The 22,099-nt window shown below is 38.8% G+C and overlaps 3 non-coding genes across 3 annotated transcripts; all 3 read left to right on the forward strand.

The window, feature by feature from the left end:
* The first annotated feature begins 748 nt into the window (after positions 1-748).
* On the forward strand, positions 749-855 carry LOC111887295 (small nucleolar RNA R71). The gene has a single exon (XR_002848725.1). It is a non-coding gene; the product is annotated as a small nucleolar RNA R71 (small nucleolar RNA).
* Positions 856-12,057: 11,202 nt separating this feature from the next.
* LOC111887296 (small nucleolar RNA R71) lies at positions 12,058-12,164 on the forward strand. Its single transcript, XR_002848726.1, has one exon. It is a non-coding gene; the product is annotated as a small nucleolar RNA R71 (small nucleolar RNA).
* Positions 12,165-20,294: 8,130 nt separating this feature from the next.
* On the forward strand, positions 20,295-20,401 carry LOC111887299 (small nucleolar RNA R71). The gene has a single exon (XR_002848728.1). It is a non-coding gene; the product is annotated as a small nucleolar RNA R71 (small nucleolar RNA).
* The last annotated feature ends 1,698 nt before the right edge of the window (positions 20,402-22,099 follow it).

Raw genomic sequence — 22,099 nt, forward strand, 5'->3', positions numbered from 1 at the left:
CAAATTATATAGCCTCTCCATAACATATAATCTAATCTCCTCTAACATGGTGATGATTGGCTTTTTCCTTGCATCCCTGATGACATTATTAAAGCTCTCAGATAATCCATTCTCCATTGCATCACACATCCTTCCATCTTGAAAGAATGCTCTACTGCAAGATTTGGGGTTTGTTTCCATAAGGTATTCATAGGCTGTAGGGTTAATGTGACGGTCTGAAGTTTCTTCCATTCAAACCGTTAAAAATAAATCAATTCGGAATTTATTTCCGCTCTTGTCAGCATTATTTTGGGTCTAGTTAATTATCTTAAGCTCAGTACAATCAAGGTTTGGGTCCAAGAACGAGTTTTTCTAAGTCATAACATAGCATCCGGGCCAAACACCCCTTCGAGAGGAGAGTACGACCGCTAACTCGAGTTTAGAGCCGTACACCCCCACCCCACCCCTTGACCAAAACTCCACCCTATATATAGGGTACTTGGCCTTCATTTACTACTTTACATACTTCATAAGCTTTCTCTCTTTACTCTCTCTACATCCATTGATTTTGGTTCAACAATCCTTAAGACTATAAGTAATTCTTCACTTTGATTATGTTTCAATCCCTTATCTAGTGACGAATCCATGTTTCATCTCATTAATTTCATCACTGGGGGTGCTTTCTTGGTGATAGGTCCTTTCGAATCAAGGAGTTGCCTTGTTGTTACGTTCACTCCATCATAGAAAATGGAGACTTCTTATTGGCTTAAGATCATGATGCGGGCAATTCCTTAGTAAACCTTTGTATTTCTCCCAAGCCTCGTATAGTGTCTCTCCAACTTGTTGTTCAAAGTTGGCTATGGATTTTTTTAATTTGGCTATTTTCGAGGGGGGGGGGGGGAGGGAAATTGATCAATAAATTCTTCTGTCATCTTAGCCCATGTGGTGTTGGACCCGGGAGGGAGTGATTTGAGCCAATCTTTCGTAGCTCCCTTAAACGTGACTGGTAGCATACGAAGCAAGACGGTTTCGCGAGGCACATTTGGAGTATTGAAGTAATCAGCTACATCGTTAACTTCTTCCAAATATTTGTAAGCGTCTTCATGATCTTTCCTGTATAAGGGGATTTCCTTAAGTTGAGCAAGTATGTGGCCCTTTAGTTCGAAAGTGACAGTCACGAGAATGATGGGTTGTACTAGTCCCGGTCCGGTATCGTCACGTATCCTCTTCTTCCATTCTCCCATGGGAACATCATCGATGTTCGCCATGGTGTTGTTGAATTCTCCTTCTAGATTGCTTCCTTCTTCGTATTCGGATTCATGCTCCTTCTCTAATTCGGTTTCTATATGGAATGTATTGTCTCCAAGATTTCCAAAGTTGCTTCCTTTGCTCTTTTGGCTGCTGGACTCACCTGCTTTCTTGTTCTTTTTCTTCCCAAAGACTGATTTTAGATCCCTAAAGAGTGATTTCTTTGGTGGGTTATTGTCTTTAAGTACTTTATCCTTGTTTTTTCTTAATACGGATTTCGGGTCTTCAAATGGAGGAACCAAGGGTGTGTTGGATCCTCTGGTCATGTAACACCTGCAACCAAAACAAGAAAAACGCGTAAAAAGAAAAAAAAATAAAATAATAAAAAAAACAAAACTGAGAATCAGCTATGGACTCGCCGAGTAGCGTCGAATGCACTCGGCGAGTTCACAGCTTAAATAGGAAATTTTTTTTATAAAAATCCTAAAACCATATTAAAACTTAAACTAATGACCAATTTACTAAAAAATAACTTTGTGCAAGATAATTGTCACACACAGGATGGATAAAACTAGAAATTAGTGTTAATTTTTGAACCGTTCCCCGACAACGGCGCCAAAAACTTGATGTGTGTAAAACCAACTAGTTTTAATCCCACTTTTTAAATATAAAATTGAAACACAAAGGCAGTGAACCTATCGATTGTGGTGTAGCTAAATAAGTAGGGTATCGAACTCAGGGAACGGCAAATTAAATTAATTACTAGAATTATCTAAAAAGCAAATCATAAAAAGAAGGGGTTTTCTCTAGTTTTAGAAAACTAGAAACTTAAATAAACTAACTAACACACAATTTAACTAACTAATAGCTAAAACAAGTAAATACCACTGAATTCAATAGTTAAAAGGACTTATGTTTAGGTTCGAATCATTTGTTCCCATGGATGATTTTATCGTAAATGTATTATGGTAAATGTATGGGATTAATTCTTCATTGGTTATCGCTTAAAGTGATTAGATTCACATTCGCTATAGCTAACCCTTAGAAAACAGATTAATTCAAGCAACGGCCAGTTGTCTAAATTAATGAATTTCCTAGTTTAATTGTTCGGGTTAAGTAAGACTTGTAATTAGCTAATCAAATTAGTGATTCGGTTAACTTCTTGTTGATGGTGTATCATACAAGCCCACACATTAACTTACTTATCTTCCAATTAATTCTAGTTTCACATTCGTTATTCCTAGACATACAACTACGTTCTCAAATAAATCATATGAAATTAATAACTAAGAGATGTTCATACAACTTAATTACTGGTTTATTAACAGAGAATAGTTAGTATTAACATATGAGGTTCTTTAACAAGCTTATCAAAACAATATCACCAATTAAAATTAACCCTAACCATAAAATAAAACCACGTTTACAAATTCATCTACCCTAAACAGAAGTTATGGGTTTTTACCTCATGATTACAGTAAAAAAAGATGCAAAAACCAATTTAGATAGTTCCAACATGATTCAAGCAAAAGGTTTAATAAGAATAAACTAAAATTGCCTGAATTCTCTTTGAGATTGGACTTAGGGTTTATTCCTCAGCTTCTCCCGATCTAGCAACACCTTGAATCGCAGCTTCAGCCTCCTAGGGTTCCAGAGAAATCCTCCTATCGATCCCAAAGTCCCTATTTATAATTTTCTGGAAACAGAGGTGACTCGTCGAGTCAAGGTCCCTACTCGTCGAGTCCCTCATTAAAAATCTGTGTTCAGCAAGGACTTCTAGTGCTTCGTGTATCTTTGATCCTACTTGTCGAGTCAGGAGTGGACTCGTCGAGTCCTTCTTGTTTTTTGACATTTTTTCTTTGTTGTTTCAACTCCCAAACTTCCAACTGCTTCTCCTGCTCCCTTTTGCTTCCGACCATATCTTTTGGACTGAGAATATAATTTGAACACTATTAAGTACCTTTTGTCCATAATGTGCAAGTAATTAGTTAATACATAAGAAAAATCTATGTTAAATATAAGGCTAAATATGCACATATCATTTAGGGAATTTCATTACCGATTTCTCAGATATGAACTACATACACGGTTGAATACATAAACTATGACATATTTAGTTTATAACCCATATTACTACAAGAGTACAAGAGTTAATAATTATTTAAGTTTAATTATTATTTTTTTACTCTACAAAACATACATCGGATTTTCATACGAAAGGACATAACACTTATATATTATTACTCGTAAAGTCGTTGACTTAATTGGGAGATACGTCCTTGGGCGCTTACAACATAACCTAAGTGGAGGACTACCCTTATGAACCAGAATTTCCTGGAGGGAATGTGTGGCTTTTATGTATAGATCTATACGGGACTGACTATCCCGCACATGGCTGATAGCTATAGTCAGACCGGCATGTCTACAGATGAAAAGTGTCATAAAGGATATTGATGTCCATTTCCTGTCATATCAAGTTTAAGTATGGTCGTAAAACTCGCCAATTGTACGACTCTTTTACGTGATGATATACCTCTCATAAAAAATTGCTTTAATAACATAAGTGTGACACTTATGCCTTACAGTTTCAGAACTATTAAATCAACGGCACATGTATACCAGGGAAAATAAGGGATTTTCCCAGACAAACAGAACATAGTTTACATACTGGTGGTAGCCAAGGTTTTCAAACGGAATACATTTTACATACTGGTGGTAGCCAGGGTTTTCAAACGAAATACATTTTTCATACTGGCGGTAGCCAGGGTTTCGATACAAACGATACTTCACATATATTGAAAAATAATCATTTTAAAAATTCAGTGACTAGTTTTCATTACAAAAACATGCTTATGAACTCACCAGCTTTATGCTGATACGTTTTCAAAACAACTTGTATTCTCAGGACAGCAATAGACAGGTACCTTGCCAGCTTTTGGGGAAGACGGAGCATTTTGGAGTCTTGTCTTTTACTTTTGTCTCATTATGATGTATACACAGTATGTTTCAAACAGATGTAAATATTCATATTATAATGTAATGGTTGTGTTTACTTTGATTACTATGATCCAATTGTTGTGATACTACGCATGACGTCATCCACCCCCGGACGTTTCCGCCATTTGTTTTCACGGTTCGAGGGTGTGATAGATTGGTATCAGAGCTATTGTTTATAGTAAACTGAGTATACCGAACCATACATGGTATACAACTATAAACACTAAGGGGCCGAAGCGCTCTGAACTAAAATTATACTTTAAAAGTATAAGTATTTTTCAAGAAGTATACAAGTGTACCTACATACCATAAACAGTAATCACGAGTAGAACAAAACTAAAGTATTTGGATGTTGGATACTGAGGTCAAACATGCGCGGTTATGTAATCATGTCTACGGTCAATATAGCCTGATCAATTATATTTGTTCCAGACATGACCAACATGTGCTTGGGAGTGACTGTCGTGTTGCAGCAGCCCTAAAACTTACCAAGTATCACTACCACAAGATATCGATAGAACAAAACATGCAACTTAAAATACTATAAGAGTATTTTAACTAGAGTCAAATTCATTACAGAAATTCACCTCCAAGTGTTTTTACTCATTCCTTTTAGCGATAATTTACTTGCATTTAGTAGCTTTTCCTTGTTTATCGCTTAGTAGAACACTCTATCTATCAAACTGAGATATAGCTTGCTTCTTATCTCTTGATTCAAATCCAGGGGACTTACCATCCTCTTCTTCATGATTATTTTTAGAAAAAGATGCCTCCAAAGAAAAGAACCAACAAAAAGAACAACAACCCCCCAACAGATCCGACGCCGCCACCTCCTCAATTCGATCCCGCTATATTCCAGGCAGCTGTTACTGCCGCTGTGGCTGCCGCGATGTCACATATTAACTTTGGCGGCTCTGGCGGGTTAGGAGGTGGTACCCATTCCCTCAATCTTGATGGAAACCAAGAACACTAGAAGGAGTGTTCCTATAAAGACTTCATGAACGCAAAACCCACATATTTCGACGAAAATGGAGGTGTTATTGCCCTGACTCGATGGTTCGAGAAGATCAAATCCATCTATGAAATTTGTTCCTATTCCAAAGCCAACAATGTGAAATTCGCCACTTGAACTTTCATCGACAGAGCTTTGACCTGGTGGAATAGTTGAGTCAAATCCCTAACCTTTCCTGTAGCAAATTCCATGGGTTGGGAGAGCTTGAAAGAGCTGATGCTTGTTGAATACTGCCCATGGGGCGAGATGCAGAAATTAGGGCACGAACTATGGAACTTGAAGATGAAGGGTTCCGACATTTCCTCCTATACATCTAGATTATGTGATCTAGATCTCCTCTGTCCGGGAATGGTCACCCTGGAAAGCAAGAAAATAGAGAGGTACATATAGGGATTAACGCCCCTAACGCAAGGGAATGGCTTGGCTGCTAAGCCAACCACTTTTGACAGTGCCAAGTGCATGGCGCAGACTCTCATAGATCATGGAGTTGATCTAAATCCAACAATAGCCACTCCCGAACCAGCAAAGGTGAGTGGTGGGAAACGAAAGTTCTGGAAGCAGCGTAAGGGCCAGCCTTCGCAGGAGCCCTCCAAGAAACAGAAAAAGGTGGAAATTCACGCTGCAACTACTGTTACCGCTGCTCCTGCCACTCAAGCACCTACCAGTGGATATGTTGGTACCCTTCCTCGGGGCGACAAGTGAAATTACCATCATAAACCCAGCACATGCCGCGAAATGCTCTGCAACAACTGTGGCAAGAAGGGTCACACAGCCCGAGGTTGCTAGACACAAGTCCAACACACTAACCAGGCCTCTGGAGTAGGCGTTGGGCAAGCCTGTTACGGTTGTGGAGAAGTCGGGCACTACAAGAGAAATTTCTCCAAGGCAACAATAGTTGGCAGCACGGGGAAAGTGCTAGCTATGGGTCAGGAGGAAGCAGTTGCAGTTCCCACCGTCGTTATAGGTACGTTCCTCCTCGACAACTCCTATGCATGCATTCTTTTTTATTCTTGTGCGAAGAGAATTTTTGTTAGTCATGCATTCAAACATCTTCTCAAACATAAACCTCAACCTTTAACGTAAGCATTTACCGTTGAGATGGCTAATGGTGAGAAAGAGAGCACTAACAACATATTCATTGGCTGTACCCTTACCCGAAATGATCATTCCTTTCTGATCGATCTCATGCCTATTTCAATAAAGACTTTCGATGTCATCATCGGCATGGATTGGTTGAGCCCCAATCATGTTGATATCCTTTGTTATGAAAAAGTGATCCGTCTTAATCTTCCCTCTGGAGAAACCCCCATGATCTATGGTGATAAACTCAACTCAAAACTCTGCATCATTTCGTCCATCAAAGCCCAGAAATTTATGCGAAAGGAGTGTCATGCATTCCTAGCCCATGTGGTTAATGAGAAATAGGAAGTTAAGGACCTCGAGAGCATCCCCAAAGTCTGTAATTCTCCTGATGTCTTTCCTGAATAGCTTCCGGGAATTCCTCCAAAACGCCAAGTTCAGTTCCGAATCGACGTAATCCCCAGAGCTACCCCCGTAGCTAAATCCCCATACCGCTTAGCGACAGCAGAAATGCAAGATTTATCTAGCTAGCTCAATGAGCTCCTCAACAAAGGATTCGTCAGACCGAGTTCCTCACCCTGGGGAGCCCCTGTTTTATTTGTGAAAAAGAAGGATGGATCATTTCGGATGTGTACTGATTACCGCAAACTGAACAAGCTCACTGTCAAAAATCGTTACCCTTTTCCGCGAATCGATGACCTCTTCGACCAACTTCAAGGAGCCAACTACTTCTCCAAAATAGACCTACAATTAGGGTATCATCAGCTGCGAGTCGACGAGAGTGATGTTCCTAAGACAGCATTTCAGACTCCATATGGTCACTATGAGTTCGTAGTAATGCCCTTCGGTCTAACCAACGCACCGGCGGTATTCATGGACCTGATGAATCGGGTGTGCCGTTCTTTCCTGGACAAGTTTGTAATCGTGTTCATCGACGATATACTTGTCTATTCCATAAGAGAAGAAGATCACCAATAGCATTTGAGACTGTTGATAGAAACGCTAAGGACGGAGAAGTTATACACGAAATTCTCCAAATGCGAATTCTAGATTCGAAAAGTAACTTTCCTAGGTCACTTGGTAAGCGAGGAAGGCATACACGTTGACCCTTCTAAAATCAAAGCGATAGAGAGCTGGTCAGCACTGAAGACGCCCACAGAAATCTGTCAATTCTTGGGTATCGCTGGCTATTATCGTAGGTTTATCTAAAATTTCTCCAGAATTTCCAAACCCTTAGCCACTCTGACTTAGAAAGGTGTACCCTTTTGTTGGGGTGAAAAGAAAGACACTGTGTTCCAAACATTGAAGCAGGCCCTATGCAGCGCACCTATCCTGTCTCCGCCCAAAAGGACAGAGGACTTCGTTGTCTACTGTGATGCATCCAATCAGGGCCTAGGTAGTGTGCTCATACAGCGAGGAAACGTTATTTCTTATGCCTCAAGACAGCTAAAACCACACGAAGTCAACTATACAACTCACGATATGGAATTGGGAGCGGTGGTCTTCACATTGAAAATATGGAGACATTATCTCTACGGAACCAAGTGCACTATCTTCACTGACCATAAAAGCCTGCAGCATATCTTCGACCAAAAGGAGTTGAACATGAGACAACAACGATAGGTAAAGCTACTCAACGATTATGAGTGCGAAATACACTACCATCCCGGAAAGGCCAATGTGGTGGTAGATGCCCTTAGCCGGAAGGAATGCCCAGGTCGTAGAGTGAAGGCACTGACAATGACTATCCATTCCACTTATCCATGCAAATCAGAGAGGCTCAGCTGCAAGCCTTAAAACTAGAGAACGTGGCGGATGAAGCCTTGAGAGGAATGGAAAAGAGCTTAGAGATCAAGGGACACGGAGTCTATTATTTCATGGATCAAATCTGGACCCTAAATTTTGGAGGGTACAGAGATGTTGTCAAGAACGAAGCTCACATGACTAGATACTCTGTTCACCCAGGTTCGGACAAGATGTACCTTGATCTCAATAAACTATACTGGTGGCCAAACATGAAAGTGGAGATCGCCACCTTCATAGGCAAGTGTCTGACTTGCACCAAGGTGAAGGTCGAATATTAGAAGCCTTCAGATTTGCTTCAACAGCCAGAGATACCTGAATGGAAGTGGGAGAAGATTACTATGGATTTTATCACTAAATTACCCAAATCTCCGAGTGGGTAAGATACCATATGGGTAATTGTCGACCGATTGACAAAATCCGCTCACTTCCTACCAATCAAAGAAACATTCAAAATGGAAAAGCTCACACAAATCTACATCCAAGAAATAGTCTGACTGCACGGTGTGCCTGTGTCCATTATCTCCGATCGAGATAGCAGATTCACCTTGAGATTTTGGCAGTCCCTGTAGAAAACTCTTGGAACTAAGTTGGATACGAGCACAGCTTACCATCCTCATACAGACGTGTAGAGTGAGAGGACCATTCATGCTTTAGAAGACTTGTTGAGGGCATCTATCATTGATTTCGGAAAGTCGTGGCACATCCATTTTCCCTTGGTTGAGTTCTCTTACAACAACAGTTATCATACCAGTATCCAGGCTGCGTCGTTCGAAGTGCTATATGGTCGTAAGTGCAGATCCCCTCTGTGCTGGGCTGAGGTGGGTGACACGTGGCTAGCCAAGAGGCAAGTCCCTGATAGCCCTCTCACCGGCCCAGAGATCATCCGTAAAACCACCGAAAATATCGTACAAATCCGAGAATGACTGAAAGCCTCACGAGACAGAAAAAAGAGTTACGCCGATAAACGACGAAAACCCTTGGAGTTCCAGGTTGGATACCGTGTTCTGCTAAAGGTCTCACCATGGAAAGGCATGATACGTTTTGGAAAGCACATAAAGCTAAAGTAAATATACAAAGGACCATTCGAGATCCTTGCTAGGATCGGTCCCGTAGCCTACAAACTTTGTTTACCTCAAGAGCTTAGCAACATCCATTCAGTCTTTCATGTCTCAAATCTTAAGAAGTGTTTATCCGTTGAAACCCTTATGATCCCTCTTGATGAGATTAAAATCAACGAGAACCTCAACTTCATGGAAGAACCAGTCGAAATCATGGACAGAGAGATCAAACGAATGAAACAATGTCGCATCCTGATAGTGAAGGTTCGCTGGAATGCCAAGCGGGGACCTGAATTCACTTGGGAGCACGAGGATCAGATGAAACAGAAATATCCGCATCTCTTTCCAAATCCATGATTTGTATTCTATGTTCGAATATCAGGAAAAAATCCCACTAATGAGGGGATGATGTGACAACCCAAAGTTTCTTCCATTCAAATCGTTAAAAATAAATCGATTCGGAATTTATTTCTGCTCTTTTCAACATTATTTTGGGTCTAGTTAATTATTTTAAGCTTAGTACAATCAAGGTTTGGGTCCAAGACAAAGTTTTTCTAAGTCGTCATAGCATCCAGGCCAAACACCCCTTCGAGAGGAGTGTACGGCCGCAAACTCGAGTTTACGGCCGTACACCCCCACCCCACCCCTTGGACAAAAACTCAACCCTATATATAGGGTACTTGGCCTTCATTTACTACTTTACACACTTCATAACATTTCTCTCTCTAATCTCTCTACATCCATTGATTTTGGTTCAAGAATCCTCAAAATTGTAAGTAATTCTTCACTTTGATTGTGTTTCAATCCCTTATCTAGTGACGAATCCATGTTTCATCTCATTAAGCGCTTCTTTTTAAGGGTCATTAGCTGGACTCCACCCCGCCTTACGTCTCGGCTGCTTCCTCCATCGGAATCTCCTTCTTTAATTTTTGGACTTTATATTTCGTCTTGTACAAATGGATTTTTCTCTTGTATGCTCTCTTTAATTCTTCCATTCTCCTACTTGCAGTGATTTTTTCAGCCTTACACTTTTTCCATTTATCATGCTTATTTTTTTTCCATTACATCATTTTCATGCTCCCTCGGTTCCCTTCCTTCTTCATCTTTCTTGATTGAATACAGTGTTTTGAAGGTTAAAACATCAAACGTAGTAGAGACACTAGCACGAGGCTTGGTTCTTTTGTTTTTGATTGACATCCTTTCTTGATCTAGCATATGTGTTCCAATAGGAGGGTTGTGATCTTCACCATTCAAGGTTTTAGGATCCCCTTTATCTCCTAGACTTCCTCTATCCTCATCTTGGACAGCCACGTTGTTCTCTATAACTGTTTCAAGAAAACCCAAATGTGCATCCTCAAAGTTGATGTGATCTTTAACAACCTTGTTTTCCTTAAGAGGATTCTTCAAGTAATCATGCAAAAATTGTACATCTGGTTCACAAAGAGTATTAATGGCTTCTAGATTAAAATTTCCATCTAATTGAGATTCTTCGTAAGGACTCGTCGAGTCAGCAGGTATGACTCAGCGAGTCATAGGATTTTCAACACTTCTGAAGCTTTCTTTGTGGTCAGCATCCTTGATCAGCCTTTCTATCTCCTCCAGATCTCCCTTGGCATTAGAATTCTCATCCAAGGACGATAAGAATTGGTTTGGATTGATCTCTTGTAAGTAAGCAAGCTCTCTCTCCAACAATTCATCATCCAAAATTATTGATGGACCTTATGTTCTTTTGCCTCCTTGTGATTCTCCTTTTTCTTAGCTTCAAAAATTACCAAATCATCTCTCACCCTTAATGTTAGTGTAGAGTTGCGCATATCTACCAAGGCACAAGCGGTACTCAATAAACCACCTATATTCTTGAATCTTCTCATCAGGTATGGCTCGGATTGGAAATGGAAAAGAGGGCTAGTAAGGCTTCAGAAAAGAGCAATTTTCGTTATCAGGTCTTCGACTCGTCGAGTCCGTGTGGGAGACTCGTCGATTCGACTCGGGTTTACTCGAATTCCTTCTAATCGCTTCTTCTGTTTGCACCCTGTTGGGATTCTTCTGGATAGAAGTCAGAGGGGTGAAAATTGGCTCAGAATATGTTGTAATTACATTCACATGCTCCATTTTTGGATTTTGCTCGGTATTGCTAGGAAGTTCACCGGGTGCTCTTTGGTTGATTCTTTGCGCAAGCTGACCTAGCTGTTTTTCAATGTTATGAATTGATGCTTGTTTATTCCTAAGCATTTTTTGTTGATCCTTCATCATAGCTTGATGTTCTCTAAGCATATTCTGTTGCTCTTTCATTTCAGCATCTGTACCTTATGCCTTTTCTCGGACGAGGCTACAAATCTTGTAAGCATATCTTCCAAGTCAGCTTTCTTCTCCAGCAATGGTTCCTCTTTTTGATAGAAGTCCCTATCTTTTTGCTTATATTTTTCCTCCTTTGCCTTTTTGTACTCATCATACGGGAGCCAATCCTTCTTGGGTTTTCTCCAATTATCATCGTACCTATCACCACTTGAATAGCACACTTGTGATTTCTGGTTCCCGTTCTCGTCAAGATCATAATCTTTAGTGAGATGAGGCCCTTTACAATTCTCACAGCCGACCATAATGCCATGGATGGATTGATCCATCTTAGTCATTCTTCGATCTAAATTCTCTAGTGTATCCATCATTTCCGCCATGTTGTCATTGACTGAGTTCACCACCCCTTTACTTAATTCATTTATTGGGTTATGATATTCTCTAGAAAGTTTAGAGATTTCTTCAATTAGTTATTTGATCACCGGGGGTGGTTTCTTGGTGATAGGTCATTGAGAATCAAGGAGTTGCCTTGTTGTCACGTTCACTCTATTATAGACAATGGAGACTTCTTGTTGGCTATTAAGATCATGATGTGGGCAATTCCTTAGTAAGCCTTTGTATTTCTCCCAAGCCTCGTATAGTGTCTCTTCAATTCCTTGTTCAAAGTTGGCCATGGCTTTCTTCAATTTGGCTATTTTCAAAGGGGGGTAAAACTGATCAATAAATTCTTCTTTCATCTTAGCCCATGTGGTGTTGGACCCGAGAGGGAGTGATTTGAGCCAATCTTTCGCAGCTCCCTTAAACGTGACTGGTAGCATACGAAGCAAGACAGTTTCGAGAGGCACATTTGGAGTATTGAAGTAATCGGCTACATCGTTGACTTCTTCCAAATGTTTATAAGAGTCTTCGTGATCTTTCTTGTAGAAGGGGATTTCCTTAAGTTGAGCAAGTATGTGGCCCTTCTGTTCGAAAGTGGCAGTTTCGGGAATGATGGGTTGTACTAGTCCCGGTCCGGTATCGTCATGTATCCTCTTCTTCCATTCTCCCATGGGAACTTCATCGATGTTCGCCATGGTGTTGTCGAATTCTCCTTCTAGATCACTTCCTTCTTCATTTTCGGATTCATGCTTGTTCTCTAATTCGGTTTCTATATGGAATGTATCGTCTCCAAGATTTCCAAAGTTACTTCCTTCGCTCTTTTTGGCTGTTGGACTCACCTGCTTTCTTGTTCCTTTTCTTCCCAAAGACTGATTTTAGATCCCTAAACGGTGATTTCGTTGGCGGGTTATTGTCTTCAAGTACTTTGCCCTTGTTTTTCCTTAATGCGGATTCCGGGTCTTCAAATGGAGGAACCAAGGGTCTGTTGGATCCTCTGGTCATGTAACACCTGCAACCAAAACAATAAAAACACATAAAAAGAACAAAAATAAAATAAACAAACGAAACTGGAAATCAACTATGGACTCGCCGAGTAGGGTCAAATGCACTTGGCGAGTTCACGAGTTAAACATAAATTTTTTTTTATAAAAGTCCTAAAAACAAAAAACTATTAAAACTTAAAGTAATGACTAATTTACTAAAAAATAACTTTGTGCAAGATAATTCTCACACAAAAGATAGATAAAAGTAGGAATTAGTGTTATTTTTTGAACCGTTCCCCGGCAACGGCGCCAAAAATTTGATGTGCGTAAAACCAACTAGTTTTAATCCTACTTTTTAAATATAAAATTGACACACAAAGGCAGTAAACCTATCGATTGTGGTTTAGCTAAATAAGTAGGGTATCGAACTTAGGGAACGGAAAATTAAATTAATTACTAGACTTATGTAAAAAGAAAATAATAAAAAGAAGGGGTTTTCTCTAGTTTTACAAGACTAGTAACTTAAATAAACTAACTAACATGCAATTTAACTAACTAACAGCTAAAACAAGTAAACACCACTAAATTCAATAGTTAAAAGGACTTATGTTTAGGTTCGAATCATTTGTTCCCATGGATGATTTTATGGTAAATGTATCGGATTAATTCTTCATTCGTTACCGATTAAATTGATTAGATTCACATTCGCTATAGCTAACCCTTAGAAAATAGATTAATTCAATCAATAGCCAGTTGTCTAAATTAATGAATTTCCTAGTTTATTGGTTCTGGTTTAGTAAGACTTCTAATTAGCTAATCAAATTGGTGATTCATATAACTTCTTGTTGATGGTTTATCATACAAGCTCAGACATTAACTTACCTATCTTCTAGTTAAAAATCCATGTTCGGCAAGGACTTCTAGAGCTTCGTGATCTTCGATCCTACTCGTCGAGCTAGGAGTTGACTCGCTAAGTCCTTCTTGTTTTTTGGCATTTTTCTTCTTTGTTTCAACTCCCGAACTTCCAACTGCTAATCCTGCTCCCTTTTGCTTCCGAGCATATCTTTTGGACTGAAAATATAATCCAAACACTATTAAGTACCTTTTGTCCATAATGTGCAAGTAATTAGTTAATAAATAAGAAAAATCAATATTAAATATAAGGCTAAATATGCACATATCAAAATACCCCACACTTGACTTTTGCTTGCCCCCAAGCAAAAAACTGAATTTTAGCACACTAATATTACAAAAGACAATCCCAATCAAACCCAGCCATTATGCTAAGACCGCAACGCATGCGTTTTTGTCTATAATTTTTTCCTAAGGACCCCCCTCAATTCTAAATACTTACAATCCTCATAAACACTCGCCCACTTCTTTTGAACAATGCTCATTTTATGCATCCCTCCGAATCTATCCCCATAAAACTTTTTTAACCTCACGGTACTTCTAGTCAACATCCCAAGCATACATAATCTAGAAAATTACTACTTTTTGATACCACTATAGAGCTATTCGGAATTTTTCACTTCTTTGATATTTGACTTTGATTTATTTGAATTCACCAATCTTTTTGCAATCTTTGATATCTTCAACTTTTTGAATCTTCAGAATTTTGATATTTTGATCTTCACTTTGACTGCTCTAAAATTTTACTACTTTTCTTGTAATTCTCTCTCTCTCTCTTTTTTTCTCATGTAACTCACTCTTTTTCACTCAAATCCTACATGCTTAAGCATGGGTGCTCCACTTCAACCCTTATTGGTTAAAGTATTAGTTTTCCTAGATACATTTCAAGTACACGATGCTAAATATATTGCGTCCCTCAAACTAAGAGAGGTTGTGTTTTTGTCCCATGATTTCACTAGAATAATGGAGGCCACAAATGCATTATAACATATATTGACTCAACTAAACATTTGGGTCTTTATGCAATCATCAAACATAATACTAGCATGAAATCCTAATTGATTTTACCGTAATTTTCTGAATTAATTCCTAGCAATTTTAATGCAAAATTTTCAAAATTTTCAAATTTTAACTAAAATTTGAACTAATTTAACCAACCCCCTACCCCACACTTAATTTATGCAATCCCCATTGCATGCTATGCATGATAAAGAATAATAAAGTAAAGAGGGAATTGGAACAAACTCCCCTGGTATAGCAGTTGCGAGGTTGATCTTCTTAATTTAAAGCTCTATCTTCAACTGACTTTAGACATGGGAACAACTCATCTATGTCTTGGGTGTCATTATCTCATGTGGTTAGCTCAAATATGCAGGAAAATCCTCGAAAAATTTCAAGAATTGATCTTTAAAAGTGCAGCCAATTGTCATGCGAAATAATCATTGAATCATAAGCTGGAGAGGTAAAATACGTATCAACTCGTCGAGTGTGGTAGATGACTCTTCGAGTTGTAGCGTGAAAAGTCAGAAATTGCAAAATTACACTGGGACTCGTCGAGTCAGTAAGTGCACTCGGCGAGTCCATCGCTGGGTGATAAAAATATATTATGCTCCAAAGTTAATTCTGATGTGTTTGGAAACTAATCATTTGAAACTTGCCTATTTTTCCCTTTTCAGTAATTAGGCAGTTTCCAACTCTTCTCTATCGGACCCCACTCTCTCTCTTGCCTAGAATCGACATTTCTAACACTCTCGAGATCCCTTGCATGCAATCCTTTTGTCCAAATTCTGAAAGGACTAAAACAAACATGTAATAAAAAGGAAAAAAACACACCATAAGCAAATCCTAAACTACTTGTCCAAAACAAACAAAATCAAACAAACACAGCCAAAATCAAATAATAAATTTTTTTTCAACCAAAATAAAAAGCATAAAACTTTAATCTTTAACATCTTCCTCATCATCATTACGCGCTCCGCTCCCACTTGTGCCGCTTCTTCTTGTGTTTGTCCTCTCCTCCCATGTATGCACATAAGGAAATTGGCCCCCGTCCACATGTTGAATTTTGAAGTGGTCAAACATTTATATAAAGGACCGGTTAGCAAAATTCAAGCCCTTTCCCAAATCATCTTGACATCTTCTCCCTTCCACTTTTAACCACTCCGGGGGTATATCATCTTCCATTGGGATCACCGGTGGATCGTGATGTGCTTACTCGTATCTCGGCCTTACCCTCCTTCCCGACTCCTCGGGTCCTATCACAGCATCATCATGAGGAATAGCATAGTGGCCCCCTCCATAATCTTCAATAATTCTAGCTCTTCTAAAAAGAATTGGATTAAAAGGAGGGGTCGGGACCATTGTCATTAAGTTCCATGCTCCTCTTTCCATTAACCCAAAATATTTGGCTAGGTGGGTCACAAACATCCCACCATTAATTTTTGAAGTTTTGCGATCCTTTACCGCCCCTCCAGCTAAATAAGACGCCATGAAATATGGAAGATTACAGAAAGAGTTCATAGTAATAATACTCCATAAATAGAAAACATCAAGGTTTTGAACCTTGTCGTCATCTTTCTGCATGTTGATCGTATTCGTAATGAGGCGATGAATCAACCTATGGGTGGGTGATCGAATACTCCCCTCTTGAGCAGATTTGGGGATATAAACCTTGTTAGCAATGGTGTTCCACCAAGTGGAACCCACAACACCCTCCGGGAACTCCTTGTGACAATGTTCAAGAAAGGTGTCGAAACCCTCAGTGGTGACCAATTCTTGGTCATAAATACCTAACCGACAAGCTAGTTGCACCATACTGTATTGGCAGAATTCACCGCCAAGGAAAAAAGTAACAATTCCCGGGTTGTACTAATCACTCCCTTCACGGACGTTGATGGTCGAGAAAAACTCCCAACACAACTTCTAAAACACCGATTCTTGAATGCGGAATATCTGGCTCCATCCATCACAAGTGATGGATACCCCATCATTCATAAAAACTTAAACAAGATACGGGGCCAACTCTTCCTCATAACGCACTCTTCCTAACCAATCCCAGTCTAGAGCATTTGGCACATAAATTTGCTTCTTTTTCATGTCAACCATCTTCTTCTTCCATCTTCTCATCGTAGAATCTGAATCAATTCTTGGGAAACTTAACCAAGGATGGTCTCCTTTGTTACCCCAAGAGCTTTGCCCACTTCTGAAAAACATTTTCTACAAAATTACAAAAGCATACAAACCAGAAAACGCAGAAACATTAAAACTCAAAAACTGGAAATGCCTTCAAGGACCGCCTCGTCGAGTCCACAAATAGACTCAGCGAGTCGCAAGAACTGTTCGGGTTGTAAGTTCGAGATTCAGCAATTCATCCAACAAAACCCAAAATTGGTCCCAGGGGTTTGATTTGGAATGCATACTATGTATAAATTCGCTATCATTTGCATTTATAACAAGAATGTAAAAACCCTAAAACCCTAATCAAGTCAAAGAAAACGGGTTGCAATAAAATGGAACAATTAGTCTGCAAAAATCAAAGCTTTAAGAAGATAATAACCAAAAATTGTTACCTTTTCAGAAGGAAGTGGAAGAAATCAAAGAAAATGGAATGGGTTGCTTGAGAAAATCTTGGCACGTCGAGTATAGGAGTGTCGGCCTTATGAAGTGAAAATGGTTTTCAATTAGGTTAAAAACCCTAATTTTACAGAGATGTAAAAATTATTTTTTTTAGTAAATTAAACCGACAAGTCAAGTCCATATATGGACTCACCGAGTTAGGTCGCGAATTTAATTTATATCAGCATAAGGACTCGTCAAGTCAGTGTATAGACTCGCCGAGTCTATTAATATGTTGAAAAAAAAATTCAAAAAAAAATCATTCTTTAAAAATAACACCACACCCCACACTTAGGCCTTTAATTACCCTCAAACAATCATTTATGGATGAAAATGAAGATTGAAATATAAATAAAATCCTAAGTAGTCCACACAAAATGAAAACTAGAAACGAAAAAGAAAAGAAAAGCAAACTCTGTTGACGGGTTGCCTCCCGTTAAGCGCTTCTTTTTAAGGGGTCATTAGCTAGACTCCACCCCGCCTTATGTCTCAGCTGCTTCCTCCATCGGAATCTCCTTCTTTAATTTTTTGACTTTATATTTCGTCTTGTACAAATGGATATTTTTCTTGTATGCTCTCTTTAATTCTTCCATTCTCCTCCTTGTAGTGATTTCTTCATCCTTACGCTTTTTCCGTTTATCATGCTTATTTTTTTCCACTACATCCTTTTCATGCTCCCTCGGTTACCTTCCTTCTTCATCTTTCTTGATTGAATACAGTGTTTTGAAGGTTAAAACATCAAACGTAGTAGAGACACTAGCACGAGGCTTGGTTCTTTTGTTTTTGATTGACATCCCTTCTTGATCTAGCATATGTGTTCCAATAGGAGGGTTATAATCTTCACCATTCAAAGTTTTAGGATCCCCTTTATCTCCTAGACTTCCTCTATCCTCCTCTTGGACAGCCATATCATTCTCCACAATTATTTCAAGAAAAGCCAAATGTGCATCCTCAAAGTTTATGTGATCTATAACAGCCTCGTTTTCCTTAAGAAGATTCTTCAAGTAATCATTCAAAACTTGCACATCTGGTTCACAAAGAGTATTAATGGCTTCTAGATTAAAATTTCCATCTGATTGAGATTCTTCGTAAGGAATCGTCGAGTCAACAGGTACGACTCAGCGAGTCAGAGGATTTTCAACACTTTTGAAGCTTTGTTTGTGGTCAGCTTCCTTGATCAGCCTTTCTATTTCCTCCAGATCTCCGTTGGCATCAGAATTCTCATCCAAGGACGATAAGAATTGGCTTGGATTGATCTCTTGCAAGTAAGCAAGCTCTCTCTCCAACAATTCATCATCCAAAATTATTGATGGGACGTTATCTTCTTTTGCCTCTTTGTGCTTCTCCTTTTTCTCAGCTTCAAAAATTACTGAATCATCTCCCACCCTTAATGTTAGTGTAGAGTCGCGCATATCTACCAAGGCACAAGCGGTATTCAAGAATGGTCGCCCAAGAATGATTGGTACTTTAAAGTCCTCCTCCATATTTAATATTACGAAGTCAACCGGAAATACTAACTTATCAATTTTGATAAGGAGATCTTCACATACTCCAATTGGATGTATTATCGTTTTTTCATCTAGATGAATCTTCATTTGAATAGGCTTTGGGATCGGAAGATTTAGATTTTGGAAGAAGGAATATGGCATAATATTAATACTTGCCCCCGAATCCATTAATACTCATGTGGTCATTATGTTCCCGAATTGACAAGGTACGATAATGCTTCTCGGATCGCCCCTCTTTAATGGCAGTTCATTCAGCACTAATTCAGCAACTTCTTCTATATTTCGTCTAGTGGTAAATAGGTTTTTTAGTAAATGAGCTTATATTGGTGTTTGCAATATTGTTTCAACAAACGGAATATTTACTTGGAGTGCCTTTATGTGCTCAATAAACCACCGATATTCTTGAATCTGTTCATCAGGTATGGCTCGGATTGGAAATGGAAAAGAGGGCTGGTAAGGCTTCAGAAAAGAGCAATTTTCGTTATCAGGTCTTCGACTCGTCGAGTCCGTTTAGGCGACTCGTCGAGTCGAGTCTGGTTTACTCGAATTCTTTCTAATCACTTCTTATGTTCGCACCTAGTTGGGATTCTTCTGGATAGAAGTCAGAGGGGTGAAAATTGGCTCAGAATCTGTTGTAATTACATTAACATGCGCCATTTTTGGATTTTGCTCGGTATTGCTAGGAAGTTCACCGGGTGCTCTTTGGTTGATTCTTTGCGCAAGCTGACCTAGCTGTTTTTCAATGTTATGAATAGATGCTTGTATATTCCTAAGCATATTTTTCTGATCCTTCATCATAGCTTGATGTTCTCAATGCATATTCCGTTTCTCTTTCATTTCAACATCTGTATCATTATGCCTTTTCTCGGACGCGGCTACAAATCTTGTAAGCATATTGTCCAAGTTAGCTTTCTTCTCTAGCAGCGGTTCCTCTTTTTGATAGAATCCCCTATCTTTTTGCTTATATTTTTCCTCCTTTGCCTTTTTGTACTCATCATACAGGAACCAATCCTTCTTGGGTTTTCGCCAATTTTCATCGTACCTATCACCACTTGAATAGCACACTTGTGCTTTCCGGTTCCCGTTCTCGTCAAGATCACAATCTTTAGTGAGATGAGACCCTTTACAATTCTCATAACCGACCCTAATGACATGGATGGATTGATCCATCTTATTCATTCTTCGATCTAAATTCTCTAGTTTAACCATCATTGCCTCCATGTTGTCATTGACTGAGTTCACCACCCCTTTACTTAATTCATTTATTGGGTTATGATATTCTCTAGAATGTTTAGAGAATTCTACAATTAGTTCTTTAATCACACGGGGTGGTTTCTTTGTGAGAGGTCCTTGCGAATCAAGGAGTTTCCTTGTTGTCACGTTCACTCCATCATAGAAAATGGAGACTTCTTGTTGGCTATTAAGATCATGATGTGGGCAGTTCCTTAGTAAACCTTTGTATCTCTCCCAAGCATCGTATAGTGACTCTCCAACTTGTTGTTCAAAGTTGGCTATGGCTTTCTTCAATTTGGCTATTTTCGAAGGGGGGCAAAATTGATCAATAAATTCTTCTTTCATCTTAGCCCATGTAGTGATGGACCCGGGAGGGAGTGATTTGAGCCAATCTTTTGCAACTCCCTTAAACGTGACTGGTAGCGTACGAAGCAAGACGGTTTTGTGAGGCACATTTGGTGTATTGAAGTAATCGGCTACATCGTTGACTCCTTCCAAATGTTTGTAAGCACCTTCGTGATATTTCCCGTAGAAGGGGTTTTCTTTAAATTGAGCAAGTATGTGGCCCTTTAGTTCGAAAGTGGAGATCGCGGGAATGATGGGTTGTACTAGTCCCGGTCCGTTATTGTCATGTATCCTCTTCTTCCATTCTCCCATGGGAACTTCTTCGATGTTCGCCATGGTGTTCTCGAATTCTCCTTCTAGATTGGTTCCTTCTTCATATTCGGATTCGTGCTCCTTCTCTAATTCGGTTTCTATATGGAATGTATTGTCTCCAAGATTTCCAAAGTTGCTTCCTTTGCTCTTTTGGCTGCTGGACTCACCTGCTTTCTTGTTCTTTTTCTTCCCAAAGACTGATTTTAGATCCCTAAACGGTGATTTCGTTGGCGGGTAATTGTCTTCAATTACTTTGTCCTTGCTTTTCCTTAATGCGGATTCCGGGTCTTCAAATGGAAGAACCAAGGGTGTGTTGGATCCTCTGGTCATGTAACACCTGCAACCAAAACAAGAAAAACACGTAAAAAGAACAAAAATAAAATATAAAAAACGAAACTAGAAATCAGCTATGGACTCGCCGAGTAGGGTCGAATGCACTTGGCGAGTTCACGGCTTAAACAGGAAAAACATTTTATAAAAATCCTAAAAACAGAAAACTATTAAAACTTAAACTAATGACTAATTTACTAAAAAAATAACTTTGTGCAAGATAATTCTCACACAAAGGATCGATAAAACTAGAAATTAGTATTAATTTTTGAACCGGTCCCCGGCAACGGCGCCAAAATCTTGATGTGTGTAAAACCAACTAGTTTTAATCCTACTTTTTAAATATAAAATTGACACACAAAGGCAATGCACCTATCGATTGTGGTGTAGCTAAATAAGTAGGGTATCGAACTCAGGGAACGGAAAATTAAATTAATTACCAGAATTATCTAAAAAGCAAATAATAAAAAGAAGGGGTTTTCTCTAGTTTTACAAGACTAGAAACTTAAATAAACTAACTAACATGCAATTTTAACTAACTAACAACTAAAACAAGTAAATACCACTAAATTCAATAGTAAAAGGACTTATGTTTAGGTTCAAATCATTTGTTCCCATTGATGATTTTATGGTAAATGTATCGGATTAATTCTTCATTGGTTACTGATTAAAGTGATTAGCTTCACATTCGCTATAACTAACCCTTAGCAAACAGATTAATTCAAGCAATGGCCAATTGTCTAAATTAATGAATTTCCTAGTTTATTGGTTTGGTTTAAGTAAGACTTGTAATTAGCTAATCAAATTGGTGACTCAATTAACTTCTTGTTAATGATGTATCATACAAGCTCACACATTAACTTACCTATCTTCTAGTTAATTCTAGTTTCACATTCGTTATTCCTAGACATACAACATGTGCTCACATAAATCATATGAAATTAATAACTAAGAGATGTTCATACAACTTAATTTCTAGTTTATTAACAAAGAATAGTTGTTATTAAC

The sequence above is a fragment of the Lactuca sativa genome, chromosome 5 (assembly GCF_002870075.4).
Source record: "Lactuca sativa cultivar Salinas chromosome 5, Lsat_Salinas_v11, whole genome shotgun sequence".
Lineage (NCBI taxonomy): Eukaryota > Viridiplantae > Streptophyta > Magnoliopsida > Asterales > Asteraceae > Lactuca > Lactuca sativa.